This window comes from Triturus cristatus, chromosome 8, assembly GCF_964204655.1.
Source record: "Triturus cristatus chromosome 8, aTriCri1.1, whole genome shotgun sequence".
Taxonomy (NCBI): domain Eukaryota; kingdom Metazoa; phylum Chordata; class Amphibia; order Caudata; family Salamandridae; genus Triturus; species Triturus cristatus.
Window position 1 is genome coordinate 736,433,898 of NC_140591.1, and position 20,719 is coordinate 736,454,616.

The 20,719-nt window shown below is 41.7% G+C and overlaps 12 non-coding genes across 12 annotated transcripts; all 12 read left to right on the forward strand.

Moving 5' to 3' along the window:
- Window positions 1-188: 188 nt before the first annotated feature.
- TRNAV-CAC (transfer RNA valine (anticodon CAC)) lies at window positions 189-261 on the forward strand. Its single transcript has one exon. It is a non-coding gene; the product is annotated as a tRNA-Val (tRNA).
- A 2,324-nt stretch (window positions 262-2,585) lies between these two features.
- Window positions 2,586-2,658, forward strand: TRNAV-CAC (transfer RNA valine (anticodon CAC)). Its single transcript has one exon. It is a non-coding gene; the product is annotated as a tRNA-Val (tRNA).
- Window positions 2,659-4,981: 2,323 nt separating this feature from the next.
- Window positions 4,982-5,054, forward strand: TRNAV-CAC (transfer RNA valine (anticodon CAC)). Its single transcript has one exon. It is a non-coding gene; the product is annotated as a tRNA-Val (tRNA).
- Window positions 5,055-7,368: 2,314 nt separating this feature from the next.
- On the forward strand, window positions 7,369-7,441 carry TRNAV-CAC (transfer RNA valine (anticodon CAC)). The gene has a single exon. It is a non-coding gene; the product is annotated as a tRNA-Val (tRNA).
- Window positions 7,442-9,766: 2,325 nt separating this feature from the next.
- On the forward strand, window positions 9,767-9,839 carry TRNAV-CAC (transfer RNA valine (anticodon CAC)). Its single transcript has one exon. It is a non-coding gene; the product is annotated as a tRNA-Val (tRNA).
- A 1,970-nt stretch (window positions 9,840-11,809) lies between these two features.
- On the forward strand, window positions 11,810-11,881 carry TRNAP-UGG (transfer RNA proline (anticodon UGG)). Its single transcript has one exon. It is a non-coding gene; the product is annotated as a tRNA-Pro (tRNA).
- A 272-nt stretch (window positions 11,882-12,153) lies between these two features.
- Window positions 12,154-12,226, forward strand: TRNAV-CAC (transfer RNA valine (anticodon CAC)). The gene has a single exon. It is a non-coding gene; the product is annotated as a tRNA-Val (tRNA).
- Window positions 12,227-14,196: 1,970 nt separating this feature from the next.
- Window positions 14,197-14,268, forward strand: TRNAP-UGG (transfer RNA proline (anticodon UGG)). The gene has a single exon. It is a non-coding gene; the product is annotated as a tRNA-Pro (tRNA).
- Window positions 14,269-14,540: 272 nt separating this feature from the next.
- Window positions 14,541-14,613, forward strand: TRNAV-CAC (transfer RNA valine (anticodon CAC)). The gene has a single exon. It is a non-coding gene; the product is annotated as a tRNA-Val (tRNA).
- Window positions 14,614-16,593: 1,980 nt separating this feature from the next.
- TRNAP-UGG (transfer RNA proline (anticodon UGG)) lies at window positions 16,594-16,665 on the forward strand. The gene has a single exon. It is a non-coding gene; the product is annotated as a tRNA-Pro (tRNA).
- Window positions 16,666-16,937: 272 nt separating this feature from the next.
- Window positions 16,938-17,010, forward strand: TRNAV-CAC (transfer RNA valine (anticodon CAC)). Its single transcript has one exon. It is a non-coding gene; the product is annotated as a tRNA-Val (tRNA).
- A 2,324-nt stretch (window positions 17,011-19,334) lies between these two features.
- Window positions 19,335-19,407, forward strand: TRNAV-CAC (transfer RNA valine (anticodon CAC)). Its single transcript has one exon. It is a non-coding gene; the product is annotated as a tRNA-Val (tRNA).
- The last annotated feature ends 1,312 nt before the right edge of the window (window positions 19,408-20,719 follow it).

The following is a 20,719-nucleotide window of genomic DNA, read 5'->3' on the forward strand; positions in this document are numbered from 1 at the left end:
TTTGCTAGAGTCTCATGCTTCAGCCCTGCCCAGTCTGAGCTAATACCAAACATCTGGTCTTGCATGGCATGTACGAGCGTTCAGCTAGGGATGTCGGGCAGGTTGCATGAAAGAAATCTAAAGCCAGAGGCCCATGGAATAGCCAGTTCGGAGCAGTTTCATTACAGAAAAATCAACTGTAGGTATCTGTTTCTGTAGTGTAGTGGTTATCACGTTCGCCTCACACGCGAAAGGTCCCCGGTTCGAAACCGGGCAGAAACAGTTGTTATATTGTGTTGGCTACAATGTTGATAGGTGCCGTTTTGCCATGGAATTGTCCAAGCCCTGAAGATTATTTCATGCAATCTCGTTCCAAGAAAGGGAATTCTCTCAAAACACTAAAGTAATCGGCGTGTGGATGTATCTGTTGGTTCTCAGACCTTGCTTTCAAAAGAGCCCTGCAATCGGTTCACTGCTCACCTAGAACAAGCATTAACATGGAGAATTGTTGGCACCAACAGGAATCTTATTTTAGTGGAGTGTTTCTGGCTTTGAGTGCAGAGGCCCTCGGCTCAATTCCAAGATGATCCTTCTCAAGGTGATGATACAAATGCATTGTCACCTTTACGTTTAATGTCAGAATCATTTATTTCCAGTTGGTGGTGTAAGAATGTTTGCAACAGTATGGCGATTTTTCCTAGCCATGCATGAATGAAAGCATATCACTCGCCTTTAGGTGTTTTTCTAATACATTGATATTTGCATCTTCCTTCCTAGCCTGCATGTTTGACTATCTTACAGGCTGCATGTAATAAGTATCACATCAGGGCCCTTCTTCTACTCAATTCACAACTGTTCTATCACGACATAGATAAGAAAGCTGCATCTGCTTTTGTTGTGTAGTGGTAATCAGGTTTACCTGACGTGTGAAAGCCCCATGCTTTGAAAGTACACAGTAACAAAGAAACCGATGACTTTTATAAAAAGGTGTCATGTGTGTCTCTTACTTTGCACAAAAAGTGCCAGAGATGACTTCATTTGCAGTCACTTGAAAAGTAGGGATTCTCCAATAAATGGTAAATGGTTGAAACAAATCTGAAGAAATGCATGACATACCTGTGTGTGTGTGTGTACGCATGTATGTATATATAGGGAGAGAGAGAGCGTCAATATAAACAGACTTTATTTCAATCAAGCTGTCTTTTCTATCCTTCAGGAGCAGAATGTTCTGATCATCAGCGCTCCAGAATGTAGTGTTTTCTTGGCAAGCATCACATATTGTGATGTGTTAGCTAAAAGTTCCATATCCTAGAGACTGATATATTCCTCTGTACTTGTACCTTGGGGATTCATCAAAACCTGGCATCAAAAGCAGCTTTCTACTGCCACAGACTGGACAGCGAAACAATTTAAAATATCCCAGAAAAAGAAAATAAGCATGCTTAATCAGAGCTTTCTGGACAGGAAGGACATTTGAGCAAGTGAGGAATAAGCACTGCTTTTGTTAATTTGCATAGGCAGAATAGAGACTTCTGGGAAAAGGCCGAAATTACAGTCACAGAAAATGGCTGCATCTATAGAGAATGCTAAGAAGTGTTGGCAGCTTTTCCTCTGACCCTGGCCACTTTTACAAGCAATCCTATGATAGTCAGCAGGACCCACCCTAAAAAGGAAGGGGCATCCACTTGGACCCTTTCCACCTTTTCTAAATCTCGCCTGATCGAGCCTGATTGAGCACTGATTGAGCAGATAAGCACATGTCATTCTCATTTCAGAAAGGTATTGGTTAGCTTGCTGCTAGCAGCTCAGTTATGTTATGATGTTAGAGGCTATGCAAGGAATGCTTTAGTCCAGCGATATGCAGTTTTTATTGCGCCTTGCATTCAGCAGGAAGATCTTTAGCTTGAATCTGTGGCCTAGGTATTCACCTTGGTATTTCTTTTGGCACAAAGTGAAGGAGTATTTGAGAGAAAATGCACAATGTGTTTCTTATGCTGTTATGAACAACTTGTTACTCTTTCTCATTAAGCTTCAGCCACTGCAGAAATATATAAATAAGGGCTGACTTCCTGTAAGACGTGTCCAAAGCTGGGACGGAATAAAAGGAGACACTTGTAAATGATAGTGCTATCGTTTGAGAAAGGGTAAGTTGAGACTGACTTTCATGCGTATTCACAGACCAAGCATCATAAAGATACCAGCATGATCTTCATTGCGGGCTTAGAGCCGGTATTAGCTTTTGAGAGGTAAGAGGATTTTGAGGGCTCGTTGGTCTATGTGTATGATTCTCGCTTTGGGTGCGAGAGGTCCCGGGTTCAAATCCCGGACGAGCCCTTTTCTTGGTACTCTTTTCAAGTTGTTTTGAAGTTTGCGTTTCAAAACCAACATCAATTTTTTCTTTGCAGTAGTGGATAATTCTTTGCTAGAGTCTCATGCTTCAGCCCTGCCCAGTCTGAGCTAATACCAAACATCTGGTCTTGCATGGCATGTACGAGCGTTCAGCTAGGGATGTCGGGCAGGTTGCATGAAAGAAATCTAAAGCCAGAGGCCCATGGAATAGCCAGTTCGGAGCAGTTTCATTACAGAAAAATCAACTGTAGGTATCTGTTTCTGTAGTGTAGTGGTTATCACGTTCGCCTCACACGCGAAAGGTCCCCGGTTCGAAACCGGGCAGAAACAGTTGTTATATTGTGTTGGCTACAATGTTGATAGGTGCCGTTTTGCCATGGAATTGTCCAAGCCCTGAAGATTATTTCATGCAATCTCGTTCCAAGAAAGGGAATTCTCTCAAAACACTAAAGTAATCGGCGTGTGGATGTATCTGTTGGTTCTCAGACCTTGCTTTCAAAAGAGCCCTGCAATCGGTTCACTGCTCACCTAGAACAAGCATTAACATGGAGAATTGTTGGCACCAACAGGAATCTTATTTTAGTGGAGTGTTTCTGGCTTTGAGTGCAGAGGCCCTCGGCTCAATTCCAAGATGATCCTTCTCAAGGTGATGATACAAATGCATTGTCACCTTTACGTTTAATGTCAGAATCATTTATTTCCAGTTGGTGGTGTAAGAATGTTTGCAACAGTATGGCGATTTTTCCTAGCCATGCATGAATGAAAGCATATCACTCGCCTTTAGGTGTTTTTCTAATACATTGATATTTGCATCTTCCTTCTTAGCCTGCATGTTTGACTATCTTACAGGCTGCATGTAATAAGTATCACATCAGGGCCCTTCTTCTACTCAATTCACAACTGTTCTATCACGACATAGATAAGAAAGCTGCATCTGCTTTTGTTGTGTAGTGGTAATCAGGTTTACCTGACGTGTGAAAGCCCCATGCTTTGAAAGTACACAGTAACAAAGAAACCGATGACTTTTATAAAAAGGTGTCATGTGTGTCTCTTACTTTGCACAAAAAGTGCCAGAGATGACTTCATTTGCAGTCACTTGAAAAGTAGGGATTCTCCAATAAATGGTAAATGGTTGAAACAAATCTGAAGAAATGCATGACATACCTGTGTGTGTGTGTGTACGCATGTATGTATATATAGGGAGAGAGAGAGCGTCAATATAAACAGACTTTATTTCAATCAAGCTGTCTTTTCTATCCTTCAGGAGCAGAATGTTCTGATCATCAGCGCTCCAGAATGTAGTGTTTTCTTGGCAAGCATCACATATTGTGATGTGTTAGCTAAAAGTTCCATATCCTAGAGACTGATATATTCCTCTGTACTTGTACCTTGGGGATTCATCAAAACCTGGCATCATAAGCAGCTTTCTACTGCCACAGACTGGACAGCGAAACAATTTAAAATATCCCAGAAAAAGAAAATAAGCATGCTTAATCAGAGCTTTCTGGACAGGAAGGACATTTGAGCAAGTGAGGAATAAGCACTGCTTTTGTTAATTTGCATAGGCAGAATAGAGATTTCTGGGAAAAGGCCGAAATTACAGTCACAGAAAATGGCTGCATCTATAGAGAACGCTAAGAAGTGTTGGCAGCTTTTCCTCTGACCCTGGCCACTTTTACAAGCAATCCTATGATAGTCAGCAGGACCCACCCTAAAAAGGAAGGGGCATCCACTTGGACCCTTTCCACCTTTTCTAAATCTCGCCTGATCGAGCCAATTGAGCACTGATTGAGCAGATAAGCACATGTCATTCTCATTTCAGAAAGGTATTGGTTAGCTTGCTGCTAGCAGCTCAGTTATGTTATGATGTTAGAGGCTATGCAAGGAATGCTTTAGTCCAGCGATATGCAGTTTTTATTGCGCCTTGCATTCAGCAGGAAGATCTTTAGCTTGAATCTGTGGCCTAGGTATTCACCTTGGTATTTCTTTTGGCACAAAGTGAAGGAGTATTTGAGAGAAAATGCACAATGTGTTTCTTATGCTGTTATGAACAACTTGTTACTCTTTCTCATTAAGCTTCAGCCACTGCAGAAATATATAAATAAGGGCTGACTTCCTGTAAGACGTGTCCAAAGCTGGGACGGAATAAAAGGAGACACTTGTAAATGATAGTGCTATCGTTTGAGAAAGGGTAAGTTGAGACTGACTTTCATGCGTATTCACAGACCAAGCATCATAAAGATACCAGCATGATCTTCATTGCGGGCTTAGAGCCGTTATTAGCTTTTGAGAGGTAAGAGGATTTTGAGGGCTCGTTGGTCTAGGGGTATGATTCTCACTTTGGGTGCAAGAGGTCCCGGGTTCAAATCCCCGACGAGCCCTTTTCTTGGTACTCTTTTCAAGTTGTTTTGAAGTTTGCGTTTCAAAACCAACATCAATTTTTTCTTTGCAGTAGTGGATAATTCTTTGCTAGAGTCTCATGCTTCAGCCCTGCCCAGTCTGAGCTAATACCAAACATCTGGTCTTGCATGGCATGTACGAGCGTTCAGCTAGGGATGTCGGGCAGGTTGCATGAAAGAAATCTAAAGCCAGAGGCCCATGGAATAGCCAGTTCGGAGCAGTTTCATTACAGAAAAATCAACTGTAGGTATCTGTTTCTGTAGTGTAGTGGTTATCACGTTCGCCTCACACGCGAAAGGTCCCCGGTTCGAAACCGGGCAGAAACAGTTGTTATATTGTGTTGGCTACAATGTTGATAGGTGCCGTTTTGCCATGGAATTGTCCAAGCCCTGAAGATTATTTCATGCAATCTCGTTCCAAGAAAGGGAATTCTCTCAAAACACTAAAGTAATCAGCGTGTGGATGTATCTGTTGGTTCTCAGACCTTGCTTTCAAAAGAGCCCTGCAATCGGTTCACTGCTCACCTAGAACAAGCATTAACATGGAGAATTGTTGGCACCAACAGGAATCTTATTTTAGTGGAGTGTTTCTGGCTTTGAGTGCAGAGGCCCTCGGCTCAATTCCAAGATGATCCTTCTCAAGGTGATGATACAAATGCATTGTCACCTTTACGTTTAATGTCAGAATCATTTATTTCCAGTTGGTGGTGTAAGAATGTTTGCAACAGTATGGCGATTTTTCCTAGCCATGCATGAATGAAAGCATATCACTCGCCTTTAGGTGTTTTTCTAATACATTGATATTTGCATCTTCCTTCCTAGCCTGCATGTTTGACTATCTTACAGGCTGCATGTAATAAGTATCACATCAGGGCCCTTCTTCTACTCAATTCACAACTGTTCTATCACGACATAGATAAGAAAGCTGCATCTGCTTTTGTTGTGTAGTGGTAATCAGGTTTACCTGACGTGTGAAAGCCCCACGCTTTGAAAGTACACAGTAACAAAGAAACCGATGACTTTTATAAAAAGGTGTCATGTGTGTCTCTTACTTTGCACAAAAAGTGCCAGAGATGACTTCATTTGCAGTCACTTGAAAAGTAGGGATTCTCCAATAAATGGTAAATGGTTGAAACAAATCTGAAGAAATGCATGACATACCTGTGTGTGTGTGTGTACGCATGTATGTATATATAGGGAGAGAGAGAGCGTCAATATAAACAGACTTTATTTCAATCAAGCTGTCTTTTCTATCCTTCAGGAGCAGAATGTTCTGATCATCAGCGCTCCAGAATGTAGTGTTTTCTTGGCAAGCATCACATATTGTGATGTGTTAGCTAAAAGTTCCATATCCTAGAGACTGATATATTCCTCTGTACTTGTACCTTGGGGATTCATCAAAACCTGGCATCATAAGCAGCTTTCTACTGCCACAGACTGGACAGCGAAACAATTTAAAATATCCCAGAAAAAGAAAATAAGCATGCTTAATCAGAGCTTTCTGGACAGGAAGGACCTTTGAGCAAGTGAGGAATAAGCACTGCTTTTGTTAATTTGCATAGGCAGAATAGAGACTTCTGGGAAAAGGCCGAAATTACAGTCACAGAAAATGGCTGCATCTATAGAGAACGCTAAGAAGTGTTGGCAGCTTTTCCTCTGACCCTGACCACTTTTACAAGCAATCCTATGATAGTCAGCAGGACCCACCCTAAAAAGGAAGGGGCATCCACTTGGACCCTTTCCACCTTTTCTAAATCTCGCCTGATTGAGCACTGATTGAGCAGATAAGCACATGTCATTCTCATTTCAGAAAGGTATTGGTTAGCTTGCTGCTAGCAGCTCAGTTATGTTATGATGTTAGAGGCTATGCAAGGAATGCTTTAGTCCAGCGATATGCAGTTTTTATTGCGCCTTGCCTTCACCAGGAAGATCTTTAGCTTGAATCTGTGGCCTAGGTATTCACCTTGGTATTTCTTTTGGCACAAAGTGAAGGAGTATTTGAGAGAAAATGCACAATGTGTTTCTTATGTTATTATGAACAACTTGTTACTCTTTCTCATTAAGCTTCAGCCACTGCAGAAATATATAATTAAGGGCTGACTTCCTGTAAGACGTGTCCAAAGCTGGGACGGAATAAAAGGAGACACTTGTAAATGATAGTGCTATCGTTTGAGAAAGGGTAAGTTGAGACTGACTTTCATGCGTATTCACAGACCAAGCATCATAAAGATACCAGCATGATCTTCATTGCGGGCTTAGAGCCGGTATTAGCTTTTGAGAGGTAAGAGGATTTTGAGGGCTCGTTGGTCTATGTGTATGATTCTCGCTTTGGGTGCGAGAGGTCCCGGGTTCAAATCCCGGACGAGCCCTTTTCTTGGTACTCTTTTCAAGTTGTTTTGAAGTTTGCGTTTCAAAACCAACATCAATTTTTTCTTTGCAGTAGTGGATAATTCTTTGCTAGAGTCTCATGCTTCAGCCCTGCCCAGTCTGAGCTAATACCAAACATCTGGTCTTGCATGGCATGTACGAGCGTTCAGCTAGGGATGTCGGGCAGGTTGCATGAAAGAAATCTAAAGCCAGAGGCCCATGGAATAGCCAGTTCGGAGCAGTTTCATTACAGAAAAATCAACTGTAGGTATCTGTTTCTGTAGTGTAGTGGTTATCACGTTCGCCTCACACGCGAAAGGTCCCCGGTTCGAAACCGGGCAGAAACAGTTGTTATATTGTGTTGGCTACAATGTTGATAGGTGCCGTTTTGCCATGGAATTGTCCAAGCCCTGAAGATTATTTCATGCAATCTCGTTCCAAGAAAGGGAATTCTCTCAAAACACTAAAGTAATCGGCGTGTGGATGTATCTGTTGGTTCTCAGACCTTGCTTTCAAAAGAGCCCTGCAATCGGTTCACTGCTCACCTAGAACAAGCATTAACATGGAGAATTGTTGGCACCAACAGGAATCTTATTTTAGTGGAGTGTTTCTGGCTTTGAGTGCAGAGGCCCTCGGCTCAATTCCAAGATGATCCTTCTCAAGGTGATGATACAAATGCATTGTCACCTTTACGTTTAATGTCAGAATCATTTATTTCCAGTTGGTGGTGTAAGAATGTTTGCAACAGTATGGCGATTTTTCCTAGCCATGCATGAATGAAAGCATATCACTCGCCTTTAGGTGTTTTTCTAATACATTGATATTTGCATCTTCCTTCTTAGCCTGCATGTTTGACTATCTTACAGGCTGCATGTAATAAGTATCACATCAGGGCCCTTCTTCTACTCAATTCACAACTGTTCTATCACGACATAGATAAGAAAGCTGCATCTGCTTTTGTTGTGTAGTGGTAATCAGGTTTACCTGACGTGTGAAAGCCCCATGCTTTGAAAGTACACAGTAACAAAGAAACCGATGACTTTTATAAAAAGGTGTCATGTGTGTCTCTTACTTTGCACAAAAAGTGCCAGAGATGACTTCATTTGCAGTCACTTGAAAAGTAGGGATTCTCCAATAAATGGTAAATGGTTGAAACAAATCTGAAGAAATGCATGACATACCTGTGTGTGTGTGTGTGTACGCATGTATGTATATATAGGGAGAGAGAGAGCGTCAATATAAACAGACTTTATTTCAATCAAGCTGTCTTTTCTATCCTTCAGGAGCAGAATGTTCTGATCATCAGCGCTCCAGAATGTAGTGTTTTCTTGGCAAGCATCACATATTGTGATGTGTTAGCTAAAAGTTCCATATCCTAGAGACTGATATATTCCTCTGTACTTGTACCTTGGGGATTCATCAAAACCTGGCATCATAAGCAGCTTTCTACTGCCACAGACTGGACAGCGAAACAATTTAAAATATCCCAGAAAAAGAAAATAAGCATGCTTAATCAGAGCTTTCTGGACAGGAAGGACATTTGAGCAAGTGAGGAATAAGCACTGCTTTTGTTAATTTGCATAGGCAGAATAGAGATTTCTGGGAAAAGGCCGAAATTACAGTCACAGAAAATGGCTGCATCTATAGAGAACGCTAAGAAGTGTTGGCAGCTTTTCCTCTGACCCTGGCCACTTTTACAAGCAATCCTATGATAGTCAGCAGGACCCACCCTAAAAAGGAAGGGGCATCCACTTGGACCCTTTCCACCTTTTCTAAATCTCGCCTGATCGAGCCAATTGAGCACTGATTGAGCAGATAAGCACATGTCATTCTCATTTCAGAAAGGTATTGGTTAGCTTGCTGCTAGCAGCTCAGTTATGTTATGATGTTAGAGGCTATGCAAGGAATGCTTTAGTCCAGCGATATGCAGTTTTTATTGCGCCTTGCATTCAGCAGGAAGATCTTTAGCTTGAATCTGTGGCCTAGGTATTCACCTTGGTATTTCTTTTGGCACAAAGTGAAGGAGTATTTGAGAGAAAATGCACAATGTGTTTCTTATGCTGTTATGAACAACTTGTTACTCTTTCTCATTAAGCTTCAGCCACTGCAGAAATATATAAATAAGGGCTGACTTCCTGTAAGACGTGTCCAAAGCTGGGACGGAATAAAAGGAGACACTTGTAAATGATAGTGCTATCGTTTGAGAAAGGGTAAGTTGAGACTGACTTTCATGCGTATTCACAGACCAAGCATGATAAAGATACCAGCATGATCTTCATTGCGGGCTTAGAGCCGTTATTAGCTTTTGAGAGGTAAGAGGATTTTGAGGGCTCGTTGGTCTAGGGGTATGATTCTCACTTTGGGTGCAAGAGGTCCCGGGTTCAAATCCCCGACGAGCCCTTTTCTTGGTACTCTTTTCAAGTTGTTTTGAAGTTTGCGTTTCAAAACCAACATCAATTTTTTCTTTGCAGTAGTGGATAATTCTTTGCTAGAGTCTCATGCTTCAGCCCTGCCCAGTCTGAGCTAATACCAAACATCTGGTCTTGCATGGCATGTACGAGCGTTCAGCTAGGGATGTCGGGCAGGTTGCATGAAAGAAATCTAAAGCCAGAGGCCCATGGAATAGCCAGTTCGGAGCAGTTTCATTACAGAAAAATCAACTGTAGGTATCTGTTTCTGTAGTGTAGTGGTTATCACGTTCGCCTCACACGCGAAAGGTCCCCGGTTCGAAACCGGGCAGAAACAGTTGTTATATTGTGTTGGCTACAATGTTGATAGGTGCCGTTTTGCCATGGAATTGTCCAAGCCCTGAAGATTATTTCATGCAATCTCGTTCCAAGAAAGGGAATTCTCTCAAAACACTAAAGTAATCAGCGTGTGGATGTATCTGTTGGTTCTCAGACCTTGCTTTCAAAAGAGCCCTGCAATCGGTTCACTGCTCACCTAGAACAAGCATTAACATGGAGAATTGTTGGCACCAACAGGAATCTTATTTTAGTGGAGTGTTTCTGGCTTTGAGTGCAGAGGCCCTCGGCTCAATTCCAAGATGATCCTTCTCAAGGTGATGATACAAATGCATTGTCACCTTTACGTTTAATGTCAGAATCATTTATTTCCAGTTGGTGGTGTAAGAATGTTTGCAACAGTATGGCGATTTTTCCTAGCCATGCATGAATGAAAGCATATCACTCGCCTTTAGGTGTTTTTCTAATACATTGATATTTGCATCTTCCTTCCTAGCCTGCATGTTTGACTATCTTACAGGCTGCATGTAATAAGTATCACATCAGGGCCCTTCTTCTACTCAATTCACAACTGTTCTATCACGACATAGATAAGAAAGCTGCATCTGCTTTTGTTGTGTAGTGGTAATCAGGTTTACCTGACGTGTGAAAGCCCCACGCTTTGAAAGTACACAGTAACAAAGAAACCGATGACTTTTATAAAAAGGTGTCATGTGTGTCTCTTACTTTGCACAAAAAGTGCCAGAGATGACTTCATTTGCAGTCACTTGAAAAGTAGGGATTCTCCAATAAATGGTAAATGGTTGAAACAAATCTGAAGAAATGCATGACATACCTGTGTGTGTGTGTGTACGCATGTATGTATATATAGGGAGAGAGAGAGCGTCAATATAAACAGACTTTATTTCAATCAAGCTGTCTTTTCTATCCTTCAGGAGCAGAATGTTCTGATCATCAGCGCTCCAGAATGTAGTGTTTTCTTGGCAAGCATCACATATTGTGATGTGTTAGCTAAAAGTTCCATATCCTAGAGACTGATATATTCCTCTGTACTTGTACCTTGGGGATTCATCAAAACCTGGCATCATAAGCAGCTTTCTACTGCCACAGACTGGACAGCGAAACAATTTAAAATATCCCAGAAAAAGAAAATAAGCATGCTTAATCAGAGCTTTCTGGACAGGAAGGACCTTTGAGCAAGTGAGGAATAAGCACTGCTTTTGTTAATTTGCATAGGCAGAATAGAGACTTCTGGGAAAAGGCCGAAATTACAGTCACAGAAAATGGCTGCATCTATAGAGAACGCTAAGAAGTGTTGGCAGCTTTTCCTCTGACCCTGACCACTTTTACAAGCAATCCTATGATAGTCAGCAGGACCCACCCTAAAAAGGAAGGGGCATCCACTTGGACCCTTTCCACCTTTTCTAAATCTCGCCTGATTGAGCACTGATTGAGCAGATAAGCACATGTCATTCTCATTTCAGAAAGGTATTGGTTAGCTTGCTGCTAGCAGCTCAGTTATGTTATGATGTTAGAGGCTATGCAAGGAATGCTTTAGTCCAGCGATATGCAGTTTTTATTGCGCCTTGCCTTCACCAGGAAGATCTTTAGCTTGAATCTGTGGCCTAGGTATTCACCTTGGTATTTCTTTTGGCACAAAGTGAAGGAGTATTTGAGAGAAAATGCACAATGTGTTTCTTATGTTATTATGAACAACTTGTTACTCTTTCTCATTAAGCTTCAGCCACTGCAGAAATATATAATTAAGGGCTGACTTCCTGTAAGACGTGTCCAAAGCTGGGACGGAATAAAAGGAGACACTTGTAAATGATAGTGCTATCGTTTGAGAAAGGGTAAGTTGAGACTGACTTTCATGCGTATTCACAGACCAAGCATCATAAAGATACCAGCATGATCTTCATTGCGGGCTTAGAGCCGGTATTAGCTTTTGAGCGGTAAGAGGATTTTGAGGGCTCGTTGGTCTAGGGGTATGATTCTCGCTTTGGGTGCGAGAGGTCCCGGGTTCAAATCCCGGACGAGCCCTTTTCTTGGTACTCTTTTCAAGTTGTTTTGAAGTTTGCGTTTCAAAACCAACATCAATTTTTTCTTTGCAGTAGTGGATAATTCTTTGCTAGAGTCTCATGCTTCAGCCCTGCCCAATCTGAGCTAATACCAAACATCTGGTCTTGCATGGCATGTACGAGCGTTCAGCTAGGGATGTCCGGCAGGTTGCATGAAAGAAATCTAAAGCCAGAGGCCCATGGAATAGCCAGTTCGGAGCAGTTTCATTACAGAAAAATCAACTGTAGGTATCTGTTTCTGTAGTGTAGTGGTTATCACGTTCGCCTCACACGCGAAAGGTCCCCGGTTCGAAACCGGGCAGAAACAGTTGTTATATTGTGTTGGCTACAATGTTGATAGGTGCCGTTTTGCCATGGAATTGTCCAAGCCCTGAAGATTATTTCATGCAATCTCGTTCCAAGAAAGGGAATTCTCTCAAAACACTAAAGTAATCGGCGTGTGGATGTATCTGTTGGTTCTCAGACCTTGCTTTCAAAAGAGCCCTGCAATCGGTTCACTGCTCACCTAGAACAAGCATTAACATGGAGAATTGTTGGCACCAACAGGAATCTTATTTTAGTGGAGTGTTTCTGGCTTTGAGTGCAGAGGCCCTCGGCTCAATTCCAAGATGATCCTTCTCAAGGTGATGATACAAATGCATTGTCACCTTTACGTTTAATGTCAGAATCATTTATTTCCAGTTGGTGGTGTAAGAATGTTTGCAACAGTATGGCGATTTTTCCTAGCCATGCATGAATGAAAGCATATCACTCGCCTTTAGGTGTTTTTCTAATACATTGATATTTGCATCTTCCTTCCTAGCCTGCATGTTTGACTATCTTACAGGCTGCATGTAATAAGTATCACATCAGGGCCCTTCTTCTACTCAATTCACAACTGTTCTATCACGACATAGATAAGAAAGCTGCATCTGCTTTTGTTGTGTAGTGGTAATCAGGTTTACCTGACGTGTGAAAGCCCCATGCTTTGAAAGTACACAGTAACAAAGAAACCGATGACTTTTATAAAAAGGTGTCATGTGTGTCTCTTACTTTGCTCAAAAAGTGCCAGAGATGACTTCATTTGCAGTCACTTGAAAAGTAGGGATTCTCCAATAAATGGTAAATGGTTGAAACAAATCTGAAGAAATGCATGACATACCTGTGTGTGTGTGTGTATGCATGTATGTATATATAGGGAGAGAGAGAGCGTCAATATAAACAGACTTTATTTCAATCAAGCTGTCTTTTCTATCCTTCAGGAGCAGAATGTTCTGATCATCAGCGCTCCAGAATGTAGTGTTTTCTTGGCAAGCATCACATATTGTGATGTGTTAGCTAAAAGTTCCATATCCTAGAGACAGATATATTCCTCTGTACTTGTACCTTGGGGATTCATCAAAACCTGGCATCATAAGCAGCTTTCTACTGCCACAGACTGGACAGCGAAACAATTTAAAATATCCCAGAAAAAGAAAATAAGCATGCTTAATCAGAGCTTTCTGGACAGGAAGGACATTTGAGCAAGTGAGGAATAAGCACTGCTTTTGTTAATTTGCATAGGCAGAATAGAGACTTCTGGGAAAAGGCCGAAATTACAGTCACAGAAAATGGCTGCATCTATAGAGAACGCTAAGAAGTGTTGGCAGCTTTTCCTCTGACCCTGACCACTTTTACAAGCAATCCTATGATAGTCAGCAGGACCCACCCTAAAAAGGAAGGGGCATCCACTTGGACCCTTTCCACCTTTTCTAAATCTCGCCTGATTGAGCACTGATTGAGCAGATAAGCACATGTCATTCTCATTTCAGAAAGGTATTGGTTAGCTTGCTGCTAGCAGCTCAGTTATGTTATGATGTTAGAGGCTATGCAAGGAATGCTTTAGTCCAGCGATATGCAGTTTTTATTGCGCCTTGCATTCAGCAGGAAGATCTTTAGCTTGAATCTGTGGCCTAGGTATTCACCTTGGTATTTCTTTTGGCACAAAGTGAAGGAGTATTTGAGAGAAAATGCACAATGTGTTTCTTATGTTGTTATGAACAACTTGTTACTCTTTCTCATTAAGCTTCAGCCACTGAAGAAATATATAAATAAGGGCTGACTTCCTGTAAGACGTGTCCAAAGCTGGGACGGAATAAAAGGAGACACTTGTAAATGATAGTGCTATCGTTTGAGAAAGGGTAAGTTGAGACTGACTTTCATGCGTATTCACAGACCAAGCATCATAAAGATTCCAGCATGATCTTCATTGCGGGCTTAGAGCCGGTATTAGCTTTTGAGAGGTAAGAGGATTTTGAGGGCTCGTTGGTCTAGGGGTATGATTCTCGCTTTGGGTGCGAGAGGTCCCGGGTTCAAATCCCGGACGAGCCCTTTTCTTGGTACTCTTTTCAAGTTGTTTTGAAGTTTGCGTTTCAAAACCAACATCAATTTTTTCTTTGCAGTAGTGGATAATTCTTTGCTAGAGTCTCATGCTTCAGCCCTGCCCAGTCTGAGCTAATACCAAACATCTGGTCTTGCATGGCATGTACGAGCGTTCAGCTAGGGATGTCGGGCAGGTTGCATGAAAGAAATCTAAAGCCAGAGGCCCATGGAATAGCCAGTTCGGAGCAGTTTCATTACAGAAAAATCAACTGTAGGTATCTGTTTCTGTAGTGTAGTGGTTATCACGTTTGCCTCACACGCGAAAGGTCCCCGGTTCGAAACCGGGCAGAAACAGTTGTTATATTGTGTTGGCTACAATGTTGATAGGTGCCGTTTTGCCATGGAATTGTCCAAGCCCTGAAGATTATTTCATGCAATCTCGTTCCAAGAAAGGGAATTCTCTCAAAACACTAAAGTAATCGGCGTGTGGATGTATCTGTTGGTTCTCAGACCTTGCTTTCAAAAGAGCCCTGCAATCGGTTCACTGCTCACCTAGAACAAGCATTAACATGGAGAATTGTTGGCACCAACAGGAATCTTATTTTAGTGGAGTGTTTCTGGCTTTGAGTGCAGAGGCCCTCGGCTCAATTCCAAGATGATCCTTCTCAAGGTGATGATACAAATGCATTGTCACCTTTACGTTTAATGTCAGAATCATTTATTTCCAGTTGGTGGTGTAAGAATGTTTGCAACAGTATGGCGATTTTTCCTAGCCATGCATGAATGAAAGCATATCACTCGCCTTTAGGTGTTTTTCTAATACATTGATATTTGCATCTTCCTTCCTAGCCTGCATGTTTGACTATCTTACAGGCTGCATGTAATAAGTATCACATCAGGGCCCTTCTTCTACTCAATTCACAACTGTTCTATCACGACATAGATAAGAAAGCTGCATCTGCTTTTGTTGTGGAGTGGTAATCAGGTTTACCTGACGTGTGAAAGCCCCATGCTTTGAAAGTACACAGTAACAAAGAAACCGATGACTTTTATAAAAAGGTGTCATGTGTGTCTCTTACTTTGCACAAAAAGTGCCAGAGATGACTTCATTTGCAGTCACTTGAAAAGTAGGGATTCTCCAATAAATGGTAAATGGTTGAAACAAATCTGAAGAAATGCATGACATACCTGTGTGTGTGTGTGTACGCATGTATGTATATATAGGGAGAGAGAGAGCGTCAATATAAACAGACTTTATTTCAATCAAGCTGTCTTTTCTATCCTTCAGGAGCAGAATGTTCTGATCATCAGCGCTCCAGAATGTAGTGTTTTCTTGGCAAGCATCACATATTGTGATGTGTTAGCTAAAAGTTCCATATCCTAGAGACTGATATATTCCTCTGTACTTGTACCTTGGGGATTCATCAAAACCTGGCATCATAAGCAGCTTTCTACTGCCACAGACTGGACAGCGAAACAATTTAAAATATCCCAGAAAAAGAAAATAAGCATGCTTAATCAGAGCTTTCTGGACAGGAAGGACATTTGAGCAAGTGAGGAATAAGCACTGCTTTTGTTAATTTGCATAGGCAGAATAGAGACTTCTGGGAAAAGGCCGAAATTACAGTCACAGAAAATGGCTGCATCTATAGAGAACGCTAAGAAGTGTTGGCAGCTTTTCCTCTGACCCTGGCCACTTTTACAAGCAATCCTATGATAGTGAGCAGGACCCACCCTAAAAAGGAAGGGGCATCCACTTGGACCCTTTCCACCTTTTCTAAATCTCGCCTGATCGAGCCTGATTGAGCACTGATTGAGCAGATAAGCACATGTCATTCTCATTTCAGAAAGGTATTGGTTAGCTTGCTGCTAGCAGCTCAGTTATGTTATGATGTTAGAGGCTGTGCAAGGAATGCTTTAGTCCAGCGATATGCAGTTTTTATTGCGCCTTGCATTCAGCAGGAAGATCTTTAGCTTGAATCTGTGGCCTAGGTATTCACCTTGGTATTTCTTTTGGCACAAAGTGAAGGAGTATTTGAGAGAAAATGCACAATGTGTTTCTTATGTTGTTATGAACAACTTGTTACTCTTTCTCATTAAGCTTCAGCCACTGCAGAAATATATAAATAAGGGCTGACTTCCTGTAAGACGTGTCCAAAGCTGGGACGGAATAAAAGGAGACACTTGTAAATGATAGTGCTATCGTTTGAGAAAGGGTAAGTTGAGACTGACTTTCATGCGTATTCACAGACCAAGCATCATAAAGATACCAGCATGATCTTCATTGCGGGCTTAGAGCCGGTATTAGCTTTTGAGAGGTAAGAGGATTTTGAGGGCTCGTTGGTCTAGGGGTATGATTCTCGCTTTGGGTGCGAGAGGTCCCGGGTTCAAATCCCGGACGAGCCCTTTTCTTGGTACTCTTTTCAAGTTGTTTTGAAGTTTGCGTTTCAAAACCAACATCAATTTTTTCTTTGCAGTAGTGGATAATTCTTTGCTAGAGTCTCATGCTTCAGCCCTGCCCAGTCTGAGCTAATACCAAACATCTGGTCTTGCATGGCATGTACGAGCGTTCAGCTAGGGATGTCGGGCAGGTTGCATGAAAGAAATCTAAAGCCAGAGGCCCATGGAATAGCCAGTTCGGAGCAGTTTCATTACAGAAAAATCAACTGTAGGTATCTGTTTCTGTAGTGTAGTGGTTATCACGTTCGCCTCACACGCGAAAGGTCCCCGGTTCGAAACCGGGCAGAAACAGTTGTTATATTGTGTTGGCTACAATGTTGATAGGTGCCGTTTTGCCATGGAATTGTCCAAGCCCTGAAGATTATTTCATGCAATCTCGTTCCAAGAAAGGGAATTCTCTCAAAACACTAAAGTAATCGGCGTGTGGATGTATCTGTTGGTTCTCAGACCTTGCTTTCAAAAGAGCCCTGCAATCGGTTCACTGCTCACCTAGAACAAGCATTAACATGGAGAATTGTTGGCACCAACAGGAATCTTATTTTAGTGGAGTGTTTCTGGCTTTGAGTGCAGAGGCCCTCGGCTCAATTCCAAGATGATCCTTCTCAAGGTGATGATACAAATGCATTGTCACCTTTACGTTTAATGTCAGAATCATTTATTTCCAGTTGGTGGTGTAAGAATGTTTGCAACAGTATGGCGATTTTTCCTAGCCATGCATGAATGAAAGCATATCACTCGCCTTTAGGTGTTTTTCTAATACATTGATATTTGCATCTTCCTTCCTAGCCTGCATGTTTGACTATCTTACAGGCTGCATGTAATAAGTATCACATCAGGGCCCTTCTTCTACTCAATTCACAACTGTTCTATCACGACATAGATAAGAAAGCTGCATCTGCTTTTGTTGTGTAGTGGTAATCAGGTTTACCTGACGTGTGAAAGCCCCATGCTTTGAAAGTACACAGTAACAAAGAAACCGATGACTTTTATAAAAAGGTGTCATGTGTGTCTCTTACTTTGCACAAAAAGTGCCAGAGATGACTTCATTTGCAGTCACTTGAAAAGTAGGGATTCTCCAATAAATGGTAAATGGTTGAAACAAATCTGAAGAAATGCATGACATACCTGTGTGTGTGTGTGTACGCATGTATGTATATATAGGGAGAGAGAGAGCGTCAATATAAACAGACTTTATTTCAATCAAGCTGTCTTTTCTATCCTTCAGGAGCAGAATGTTCTGATCATCAGCGCTCCAGAATGTAGTGTTTTCTTGGCAAGCATCACATATTGTGATGTGTTAGCTAAAAGTTCCATATCCTAGAGACTGATATATTCCTCTGTACTTGTACCTTGGGGATTCATCAAAACCTGGCATCATAAGCAGCTTTCTACTGCCACAGACTGGACAGGGAAACAATTTAAAATATCCCAGAAAAAGAAAATAAGCATGCTTAATCAGAGCTTTCTGGACAGGAAGGACATTTGAGCAAGTGAGGAATAAGCACTGCTTTTGTTAATTTGCATAGGCAGAATAGAGACTTCTGGGAAAAGGCCGAAATTACAGTCACAGAAAATGGCTGCATCTATAGAGAATGCTAAGAAGTGTTGGCAGCTTTTCCTCTGACCCTGGCCACTTTTACAAGCAATCCTATGATAGTCAGCAGGACCCACCCTAAAAAGGAAGGGGCATCCACTTGGACCCTTTCCACCTTTTCTAAATCTCGCCTGATCGAGCCTGATTGAGCACTGATTGAGCAGATAAGCACATGTCATTCTCATTTCAGAAAGGTATTGGTTAGCTTGCTGCTAGCAGCTCAGTTATGTTATGATGTTAGAGGCTATGCAAGGAATGCTTTAGTCCAGCGATATGCAGTTTTTATTGCGCCTTGCATTCAGCAGGAAGATCTTTAGCTTGAATCTGTGGCCTAGGTATTCACCTTGGTATTTTTTTTGGCACAAAGTGAAGGAGTATTTGAGAGAAAATGCACAATGTGTTTCTTATGTTGTTATGAACAACTTGTTACTCTTTCTCATTAAGCTTCAGCCACTGCAGAAATATATAAATAAGGGCTGACTTCCTGTAAGACGTGTCCAAAGCTGGGACGGAATAAAAGGAGACACTTGTAAATGATAGTGCTATCGTTTGAGAAAGGGTAAGTTGAGACTGACTTTCATGCGTATTCACAGACCAAGCATCATAAAGATACCAGCATGATCTTCATTGCGGGCTTAGAGCCGGTATTAGCTTTTGAGAGGTAAGAGGATTTTGAGGGCTCGTTGGTCTAGGGGTATGATTCTCGCTTTGGGTGCGAGAGGTCCTGGGTTCAAATCCCAGACGAGCCCTTTTCTTGGTACTCTTTTCAAGTTGTTTTGAAGTTTGCGTTTCAAAACCAACATCAATTTTTTCTTTGCAGTAGTGGATAATTCTTTGCTAGAGTCTCATGCTTCAGCCCTGCCCAGTCTGAGCTAATACCAAACATCTGGTCTTGCATGGCATGTACGAGCGTTCAGCTAGGGATGTCGGGCAGGTTGCATGAAAGAAATCTAAAGCCAGAGGCCCATGGAATAGCCAGTTCGGAGCAGTTTCATTACAGAAAAATCAACTGTAGGTATCTGTTTCTGTAGTGTAGTGGTTATCACGTTCGCCTCACACGCGAAAGGTCCCCGGTTCGAAACCGGGCAGAAACAGTTGTTATATTGTGTTGGCTACAATGTTGATAGGTGCCGTTTTGCCATGGAATTGTCCAAGCCCTGAAGATTATTTCATGCAATCTCGTTCCAAGAAAGGGAATTCTCTCAAAACACTAAAGTAATCGGCGTGTGGATGTATCTGTTGGTTCTCAGACCTTGCTTTCAAAAGAGCCCTGCAATCGGTTCACTGCTCACCTAGAACAAGCATTAACATGGAGAATTGTTGGCACCAACAGGAATCTTATTTTAGTGGAGTGTTTCTGGCTTTGAGTGCAGAGGCCCTCGGCTCAATTCCAAGATGATCCTTCTCAAGGTGATGATACAAATGCATTGTCACCTTTACGTTTAATGTCAGAATCATTTATTTCCAGTTGGTGGTGTAAGAATGTTTGCAACAGTATGGCGATTTTTCCTAGCCATGCATGAATGAAAGCATATCACTCGCCTTTAGGTGTTTTTCTAATACATTGATATTTGCATCTTCCTTCTTAGCCTGCATGTTTGACTATCTTACAGGCTGCATGTAATAAGTATCACATCAGGGCCCTTCTTCTACTCAATTCACAACTGTTCTATCACGACATAGATAAGAAAGCTGCATCTGCTTTTGTTGTGTAGTGGTAATCAGGTTTACCTGACGTGTGAAAGCCCCATGCTTTGAAAGTACACAGTAACAAAGAAACCGATGACTTTTATAAAAAGGTGTCATGTGTGTCTCTTACTTTGCACAAAAAGTGCCAGAGATGACTTCATTTGCAGTCACTTGAAAAGTAGGGATTCTCCAATAAATGGTAAATGGTTGAAACAAATCTGAAGAAATGCATGACATACCTGTGTGTGTGTGTGTACGCATGTATGTATATATAGGGAGAGAGAGAGCGTCAATATAAACAGACTTTATTTCAATCAAGCTGTCTTTTCTATCCTTCAGGAGCAGAATGTTCTGATCATCAGCGCTCCAGAATGTAGTGTTTTCTTGGCAAGCATCACATATTGTGATGTGTTAGCTAAAAGTTCCATATCCTAGAGACTGATATATTCCTCTGTACTTGTACCTTGGGGATTCATCAAAACCTGGCATCATAAGCAGCTTTCTACTGCCACAGACTGGACAGCGAAACAATTTAAAATATCCCAGAAAAAGAAAATAAGCATGCTTAATCAGAGCTTTCTGGACAGGAAGGACATTTGAGCAAGTGAGGAATAAGCACTGCTTTTGTTAATTTGCATAGGCAGAATAGAGATTTCTGGGAAAAGGCCGAAATTACAGTCACAGAAAATGGCTGCATCTATAGAGAACGCTAAGAAG